Genomic DNA, 9954 nt, shown 5'->3' on the forward strand with positions numbered 1-9954 from the left:
TTCAGGTGTACGGCAAAGTGATTCAGTTATACATATACATGTATCTATTAATTTTCAGAATCTTTTACCCATTTTTTTCTTTTATCTAACATACCTCAGCTTGAGTGTCCCAAGATACTTCAGAGGCAATATATCCAAAACCAAACTCACTAAATCCTGACGATTCTTCCTCCGTAATGTTGCTCAGAACGGTCCTTTCCTCCTCTTTCTCCCTGTCACTCCCTTACGTAGGCTCCAATTACCTCTGGTCTGAACCATTGGAACCACCTGTCATGATCTGCCCACACAAAGTGCCATGGTGAAATTCTAAAACTTGATGGTGTCACTTCTTTCCTCAAAAACCTTCTGTGGCTCCCCTGGAGTTTATAAACTGAGTCCACATCTTTCTACCTGGTCATCTTTGTTCTGTAAACAAGCATGCGTGTGACATTGTAGTTATTTTTAAACATGTAATCATGCATTTATTGCTTGCTCCAGGCAACCTCTCCCCACTCCTCCCATTAGGCAAGGAAATTCACTGACTAAATAAATGAACATTTTTGCATTGTTTTCCCTTTCTAGCTGTGTAACTCTCTACTTGCCCCTGCTTCTCCTCCTTTCCCCAAGCTAGTCAAACTCACATGCTTACTGTTCTACCTTGTCTCCTGCCCAAATTGGCTCTCCACTGGAGGTCTTCTTTCCTAGCCTTTCCTTCCCAACCTCTGTCAATGTATGAGTGTTTGGCACTTGTGTACGTACACACACACACACACACACACACACAAACACACACACACACTTCCACATACACTCTCACACACATATACACAAATACGACTACTTTCTCCATGAAAGCTTTCTTGCTTCTTTCTACTCCCCTCTTTTCTCTCCTGTAGGAAATGGCAACCCATTCCAGTATTCTTGCCTGGAAAATCCCATGGACAGAGGACCCTGGGGGCTATAGCCCATGGGGTCACAGAGTCTGACACAACTGAGCAACTAATGTTTCTCTTTCCAGGAATTTATCTCCTCTTAGAACTCTGTTAGTATTTATTCATGTGCCTCCCATGGCTTGCATCATATTTTGCTGACCTATTTCTCTTATTGGTTTACACATTTTATCTCCTCTACCAGACAGAGAATGCCTGCAGGACTCAGCTGTGTATGAGTCATTTTTTTCTCTCCAGCAGCACTGGCCTACAGTGGGCATTTATGAATGGATTAGTGGACACATCTGCCCTTCAAAGCATGAAGGTCTTTCTTCTTATTATGGTTAAATATATATTTAAATTACACACATGTAATTCATGATTACATTCCTATTGCAAAACACTCAAAAATATTAATAAAACTCAACTTCCTTTTGCTTATCTCTAGTCTTAGTCCCCTCCTCATTTATACAGCTATGCAATGAAGATATAATTTGGTTTTGAGGGATTTTTTTTTAATAGAGGTATACTATACATTATTTTGCAGCCTGCCCCTTTTACTTTACAGTATGTCAAAAGTATCTTCTCATCTTTCTATAACACTAGATATATGGTAACTCATTCTAACAGCTGCAAGATTCCATAGCTTGGATGTGCCATAGCTTATTTAAACATTCCCTTTATTGATGGTCATCTGCATTATTCCCAATATTTTGCTATATACATGTCTCCTTACACACATAAGACTTCTCTAGAATATAGATGAAGAATTTGTGAGTCAAAAGAAACACACTTTTAATATTGTATTTGATTCAAGCAAAAGAAAAAATTGTGTTAGATGTCAAACAGATTTCCCAGGAGACTACATTTATATTCTCCAAACCCTTGCCATCATTTGATGTTATAAATCTTTAACACTTTGGCCAATCTGATGACAGAAAAACAACATTGTATTATATTAATGTGTATCTCCACATCTGCCCAAAGAAGACTGAACACTATTTTATAGGTTTATTGACCATTTGGCTCTCTTCTTCTGTAAAATGTACACATCCTTTGCCTGTTGTTGCACTGGACAGTTTATCTTTTTCTTTCAAAATCAGGATATCTTGACAAATTCTGAATAGTAATTCTTTGTCTATTATGAATAATATATATGTTGTAAATATTTTCTCTGAATCTGTTGTTTATCTTCTGTCTTGAGAGTGTCTAATTTGCTATTTTTTCTTTTTGAGGCAATTTTGAATTTTCCAAATATGTATCTAATTGTCACAACATTCTTTATGAAATCCATCTATTCTTTGATGATGTGAAACACCACTTTTATCAAATAGAAAAATTTCCTATCTACGTAGACCTATTCCTGGACTTTTAACTTTTTTTTTGTCATTTTGTTTAAGGTACGTTTCTTACAAGCAGCTTTAAGATAGAGTTTGGGATTTTGCTTTGTTTGCCTTTTTAGCCCAGTGTATAGATTATATTTTGTAAAGAGAGAATTCAGTTCATTCATGCTTTGTGTAACAACTATGAAACCTGATTTAATTTCTTCTGGCTTACCTTAAGTTTGTTATGATTTTTTCTTTCTCCTTAATTTTACTAGCTTGCTCAAATTGCTTTTCCTCTCTACTCTTGTTAAAACGGGAGTTCCCTGCAATCTTTCCATCTCATTAATGGTTATCTCCCCTTTCCTTTTCTGGTGTTAATATCAAACTCTTTAATTATTATTAGAAAATGAGATATTATTTCTCCCACTTAGATACTCTATCCCCCTACTATTTCTCCCACTTAGGTGCTTCTTCATTCTGCCACTTAGATATTTAGAATACTTCTACTTTCCCCATTTTCTTCTCCTTATCCCAAGAGTCTCTAGAAGGCTTTCATTCTGCATGCCCTGCCCCCAGCACCTAGGTTTTGCTGAATAGCACAGCACTTTTCTTTCTAGATCTTATTAGAATTATCCTTGCAGCATTCACCTCTATTTTAAGAATCCTTTCAGCATTACACAGTTCCAGGCTCTTGTTATCCATTTATACTGAACTATATGTATATATAAATCCATACACATACACATACACACACACATATGTGTGTGTACATATAGGTAAGCATGTGTATATATATATGAGCAAACAAGTGGCACTAGCTGCTGCCAGTGCAGGAGACATAAGAGACATGGGTTTGATTCCTGGGTCAGGAAGATCCATTGGAGGAGGGCATGGCAACCCACTCCAGTATTCTAGCCTTGAGAAGCTCATGGACAGAGGAGCCTGGCGGGCTACAGTCCATGGGGTCACAAAGAGTCGGACATGACTGAAGCCACTTAGCATGCATACGTATACATACATGTGTATATGTATTAAAAAATATAAGGAAACATGATTTGTTGCTCACCCCTGTTCTTTCTCTTCTGTAATTCACTTGATTGATCTTTGAAATTATTCTTCAGCGAGTGCTATAATTCTTGGATATTTGCATATTTGTAAATATACATATGTATATAGATATATGTACATATATATATATTAACTTCTGTGGGTGATTGATGCCTTGGTTAGGTATAGGACTGTTGGACTGCTGTCCTTGACCCCAGAAGTCTATAGATGTTATCCCACCATCTCATTCTATTCTTTTTGTCATCTGGGACTTGGACTTAATTAGTCCCATGTAAGCTCAAAGCCTTTGATTGTGTGGATCACAATAAACTGTGGAAAAATTTGAAAGAGATGGGAATACCAGACCACCTGACCTGCCTCTTGAGAAACCTGTATGCAGGTCAGGAAGCAACAGTTAGAATTGGACATGGAACAACAGACTGGTTCCAAATAGGAAAAGGAGTACATAAAGGCTGTATATTGTCACCCTGCTTATTTAACTTATATGCAGAGCACATCATGAGAAACGTGGGCTGGAAGAAGCACAAGCTGGAATCAAGATTGCTGGGAGAAATATCAATAACCTCAGATATGCAGATGACACCACCCTTATGGCAGAAAGTGAAGAAGAACTAAAGAGCCTCTTGATGCAAGTGAAAGAGGAGAGTGAAAAAGTTGGCTTAAAGCTCAACATTCAGAAAACTAAGATCATGGCATCCAGTTCCATCACTTCATGGCAAATAGATGAAGAAACAGTGGAAACAGTGGCAGACTTTATTTTTGGGGGCTCCAAAATCACTACAGATGGTGACTGCAGTCATGAAATTAAAAGACACTTACTCCTTGGAAGAAAAGTTATGGCTAACCTAGACAGCATACTAAAAAGCAGAGACATTACTTTGCCAACAAAGGTCCGTCTAGTCAAAGGCTATGGTTTTTCCAGTAGTCATCTATGGATGTGAGAGTTAGACTATAAAGAAAGCTAAGTGCCGAAGAATTGATGCTTTTGAACTGTGGTGTTGGAGAAGACTCTTGAGAGTTCCTTGGACTGCAAGGAGATCCAACCAGTCCATCCTAAAGGAAGTCAGTCCTGAATGTTCATTGGAAGGATTGATGTTGAAGCTGAAACTCCAATAGTTTGGCCACCTGATGCAAAGAGCTGACTCATTAGAAAAGACCCTGATGATGGGAAAGATTGAAGGCGGGAGAAGAAGGGGTGACAGAGGATGAGATGGTTGGAGGGCATCACGTACTCAATGGACATGAGTTTGAGTAAACTGCAGCAGTTGGTGATGGACAGGAAGGCTTGGCGTGCTGTGGTTCATGGGGTCGCAGAGTTGGACATGACTGAGCGACTGAACTGAACTGAATTGAAGCTCTCCTAGACCTGCCCTCAAAATCTCATATTTTCCTCCATGATTTCAATTTCTTTGTGTTATCCCCTGTGGTTTGTAATATTTCTCACACATTTTTCTTTCAGGCCACTAATTGAGTCTCAAATCTGTCTTTTCCCTTAAATCGTTCATTTAAATGATTCTGTAAATAATTTTTGGTTAAAAAAGCATGATTTCTGTTACTGGCCAACTTCACTGAGCTTTTTTTGTTACTGTTTTTGCTGTTGAAGTTGTCCTCTGTCTCCTCTGGTGGCTCTTTGGAAACCTGTTCTGGGTGTTCCTCTCCTTGTGGCCTTCATGTTCTTTTTTTTTTTTTAATTGGAGGTTAATTACTTTACAATATTGTAGGGGTTTTTTTTTGCCATACATTGACATGAATCAACTATGGGTGTACATGTGTTCCCCATCCTGAAACCCCCTCCCACCTTCCTCCCCTTCCTAACTCTCAGGATCATCCCAGTGCACCAGCTCTGAGCACTGTCTCATGCATCAAACCTGGACGGAAGATCTATTTCACATATTGTAATATACATGTTTCAATGTTATTCTCTCAAATCATCCCACCTCCACATTCTTGAGTGTGACGTTTCTTGTCTTTCCCTGAGCCCTGTGGCTCAATGGCTGAACAACGGACCAGGTTGTGTAAGAGCAGGCAGACAGGTCAGTCCCCTGCTGAGGCAGCAGGAGAAACCTCTGCCCCGGGTCTCACAGGAACGCCGTTGGCTCCCCTGCCCTATTCCTCCTTAGCTTTAGGGAGGAAGGTCAGGGAGTCTGGAACATGTGCAGCAGGTGGGAGTCATGCTTCCTCCAGAATCTCATCCTGCGCTCTTCAGAGGGAGTAAGTCCCACATCAGCTATCCAGCCTTTTCCCTCCAGACCCTTGCCTGCCAGCTGCTTCACTCAGAAGTGATGGGTGGGGTAGGAACTAACATCGTATATCGGGAAAGGAAACACATTAAGCTTCTGTCATCCCAGAATCCCCTGTCTCTCCTCCTTAGTCTGTTTTTCTGATCTTTGTCTATTCCTTTGACATAGCTGCAGAGTTTTAATTATCATGACATAAAGTAACATTTGCTCCTTGGTAAGGCATGTCTTCTTTTTTTCTATTTTTCAAATTTTCCTTGGCTCTTCTTATGCATTTCATCTTCCTGACGAATATTAGAATCAGGTTATTGTTCCTTAGAACAGCTCCTTGTCTTTTTGGAAAAGATTGAAGTCAATTTACAGATAAATATGGACAGGTTGCACATCCCTCCAAATAACATCTTCCCAAGCAGGAGCAAGATAACTGTTTATTCAATACCTCTTCTTTGTCCTTTAGTAAAGTTTTATGGTATTTTATTTTATTTATTTATTTATTTTTACATAGTGAAAACTTTTATATTTGGAATTAGCCAGCTGGACTCAGTTTAGATGATCCCAATTTTGTTGGCAACATCCAAAGCATCATAGTCAGGAGCCAGTCGAACATATGCCTTCTCTCCATCAGGCCTGATCAGAGTATTGACCTTAGCCACGTCAATGTCATAGAGCTTCTTCACAGCCTGTTTAATTTGGGATACCAGTGTGTTGTTGTCTTCTCTTTTCTTCACGGCTGACTCGGTGGTGAGGGGGAATTTGATGATGGCATAGTGGTCAAGTTTGTTTCTCCTAGGGGCGCTCTTCCGAGGATATTTGGGCTGCCTCCTGAGCCACAGTGTTTTGGGCCGCCGGAAGGTGGGTGACGTCTGAATCTTCTTTTTCTTGTGGCTGTGTACACCTTTCAACACTGCTTTCTTGGCCTTCAAAGCATTTGCTTTGGCTTCAGCTTTAGGAGGGGCAGGGGCTTCCTTCTTCGCCTTCAGTGCCATCTTCATGAAAAGCTATGGTATTTTAAATGTATTTTTTTTTCCATTTATTTTTATTAGTTGGAGGCTAATTACTTTACATCATTACAGTAGTTTTTGTCATACATTGAAATGAATTAGCCATGGATTTATATGTATTCCCCATCCCGGTCTCCCCTCCCACCTCCCTCTCCACCCGATCCCTCTGGGTCTTCCCAGGGCACCAGGCCCGAGCACTTGTCTCATGCACCCAACCTGGGCTGGTGATCTGTTTCACCCTAGATAATATACATGTTTCGATGCTGTTCTCTTGAAACATCCCACCCTCGCCTTCTCCCAGAGTCCACAAGTCTGTTCTATACATCTGAGTCTCTTTTTCTGTTTTGCATATAGGGTTATCGTTACTATCTTTCTAAATTCCATATATATGTGTTAGTATACTGTAATGGTTTTTATCTTTCTGGCTTACTTCACTCTGTATAATGGGCTCCAGTTTCATCCATCTCATTAGAACTGATTCAAATGAATTCTTTTTAATGGCTGAGTAATATTCCATGGTGTATATGTACCTTAAAAGTAGATTTTGTGCAATTCTTTTAAAGGGTATTACTAGATGTATTTGATAGCTTTCACTGCAACTGTACATTGAACATGTTTAGGTTTTTTTTATCAGTTCAGTTCAGTCGCTCAGTCGTGTCTGACTCTTTGCAACCCCATGAACCGCAGTATGCCAAGCCTCCCTGTCTATCACCAACTCCCGCAGTTTACCCAAACTCATGTCCATTGAGTCGATGATGCCATCCAACCGTCTCATCCTCTCTCGTCCCCTTCTCCTCCCGCCCCCTATCTTTCTCAGCATCAGGGTTTTTTCCAATGAATCAGCTCTTCACATCAGGTGGCCAAAGTGTTGGAGTTTCAGCTTCAACATCAGTCCTTCCAATGAACACCCAGGACTGATCTCCTTAGGATGGACTGGTTGGATCTCCTTTTGTCCAAGGGACTCTTAAGAATCTTCTCCAACACCACAGTTCAAAAGCATCAATTCTTCAGCGCTCAGCTTTCTTTATAGTCCAACTCTCACATCCATACATGAGCACTGGAAAAACCATAGCCTTGACTAGATGGACCTTTGTTGGCAAAGTACTGTCTCTGATTTTTTATATAGCAAATACCAAATGTTGAAATAGATGGAATAGTGTATGAATACTCTGATAACCATCACTCACCTTAAACTTTTTTTTAAATTTTAAATTGTGGTAAAATACACATAACATAAAATTTACCATCTTAACCACTTTAATTGTACATTTAGTAGCAAGACCTTTCACACTGTTCTACAACCAATCTCAAAAACTCTTTTCATCTTGCAAAACTGAAACTCTGTTCCCATTGAACAGCAATCCTGCATTCCCCTTTCTGCCTTCAGCCCTTGGCAACCACTATTTACTTTTTTTCTCTGTGAATTTGACTATCACAAGCGCCTCTTATAAGTGGAATTATATAGTACTTGTCCTTTGAAGTGAAGTGAAAGTCGCTCAGTCGTGTCCAACTCTTTGTGACCCCATGAACTGTACAGTCCATGAAATTCTTCAGGCCAGAATACTGAAGTGGGTAGCTGTTCCCTTTTCCAGGGGATCTGCCCAACCCAGGAATAGAACCCAGGTCTCCTGCATTGCAGGTGTATTCTTTACCATCTGAGTCATCACTCCTTATTTCACCTTGCATAGTGTCCTCTAAGTTCATCCATGTTGCTGCCTGTGTCAGGATTGCCTTCCTTTCCAAAGCCCATTGTAAGTATACAGCACATGTTGTTTATCCTCTGTTCATGGGCACTAGAGTTATTCCTACCTGTTGGCTCTTGTGAATAATGCCATTACCCAGCTTCAACAATAATCAACTTGGAGGCAATCCTATTTCATCTGTAACCCTACCACTCTCTCCATCCATATTACTTCCAAGCAAATCTGAACACGGTACTTTACAAATTGTATTTTCTATTTGGTTAAAGATCACTAACCAGGGAGAATCAAAGTCTGGAAATCAACGCTATTTCATCCCAATTAGCTTGAATCTGTTTGACATAAAGATGAAATGCAGATGAGGTGGGAAAGTTGTCACAGAAATGGTAGGTGAGGAAGGAGAAGCAGGTCAGAGAGTGGTGGAGGCTGTCTGTATGGACATGAGCTTCTGCTGTCCCCTCCCTACTGTCACCTCCTTCCCCTCAAACCTTTGGTCCCTTTGTCCCAGAAGCAGGAAAGACTCCAAAGCTCAGAGGCCACTGCAACCAGCCTAACTCTAGGGACCCCAGAAAAGGCTCTACAGATCTCTGTCCAGTTGCCTACAGTGAGGGCATTTTGCTTTGGCAGTGCTAGGGCTGAATTCAAGCTATGCCTTGAACTCACTGACACTGCCTTGGGAGCCAAGGTCTATTCCTGGAGAAGAGATTAGTGGAAATTCCTCAGGAAGAAATTGGCTGCCTGTGAATGCCAAGAGGCGTCACTAGATAAACTACTCAGAAACAAGAGTTCTGATGTTCATATCACTTTAAAATTACACTGAGCACCTGAGTATGGCACAATTTAAGTAAATTAATTCGGCCTCTGTTGAGCCATCCTCAAGAGCACACAGAGGCTCTCTGCTGGGACTCACCTGGGAGATGTGGTGGCCCCTTGCGTTTCTTCCCTTGGGAAATAAAAGCTTGTGCCAAGGGAGCATGGCGGTAGTCATTCTAGAAGGGCCTGAATTTATCTTCCAAGTGGTCTTGGAGAAAACAAACAGTCATTCTTCCCCTCCCTTAAAGGTCCCTTTGCTGATGGTCCCCAGTATTCTCTTTCTAGTCCCATCAACATCATAAATATTCCCTTAACAATCCCTTGGACAGCTCAAACCTGGGCTAGATTTCATCCAAAGGAAATCACTGCAAGCAGAAAAACCTTTTGGCTTCTTCTCTCAGGCCAGTAGCCCTGTCTGTCCTCTTTTCTACTCTGCTGATCTGAGATTTCTCTCCATTCTCTAGAGGAGGATTAGAAAGTGTGTGTCAACCCAGAGTTCACTATGAACATTGTCCAACAGGAGCTGAAGCACCTGGGGCCTGTTTGTAGCTCAGTCAGTAGGCATGTGCCCTGAGCTGGTGACTTGAAGCTTCCCTTGGGTGTCACAGAGGCAGTATCCTGCACTGCAGACTCAGGACATGACCCACCACCTCTCCAGTGGGTTTTATCCCATCCTTCCGGTGTCTGTCTGATAAATATGGACTGACCACTTCTACTCCCTCAGCCTCTGTTGATAAAATCAGGGGATTGAACTGAGTGCTCCCAAAGGCCTCTTCTAGCTCTGAGTCCATGAAAAAAGTCACCTGCTCTGGAAATCAAATGGACCTCTATGGCTCTGGGCCCCAACTCCAGAGACCCTTAGAGGCCACCTGAGTCAAAGATGGAGCTGGGAGGGAAGTGGG

At 41.1% G+C, this 9954-nt stretch overlaps 1 pseudogene; it reads right to left on the reverse strand.

Moving 5' to 3' along the window:
- Positions 1-6042: 6042 nt before the first annotated feature.
- LOC110133776 (large ribosomal subunit protein uL23 pseudogene) lies at positions 6043-6545 on the reverse strand (annotated as a pseudogene).
- Between the last annotated feature and the right edge of the window lie 3409 nt (positions 6546-9954).

The sequence above is a fragment of the Odocoileus virginianus genome, chromosome 4, assembly GCF_023699985.2.
Source record: "Odocoileus virginianus isolate 20LAN1187 ecotype Illinois chromosome 4, Ovbor_1.2, whole genome shotgun sequence".
Taxonomy (NCBI): domain Eukaryota; kingdom Metazoa; phylum Chordata; class Mammalia; order Artiodactyla; family Cervidae; genus Odocoileus; species Odocoileus virginianus.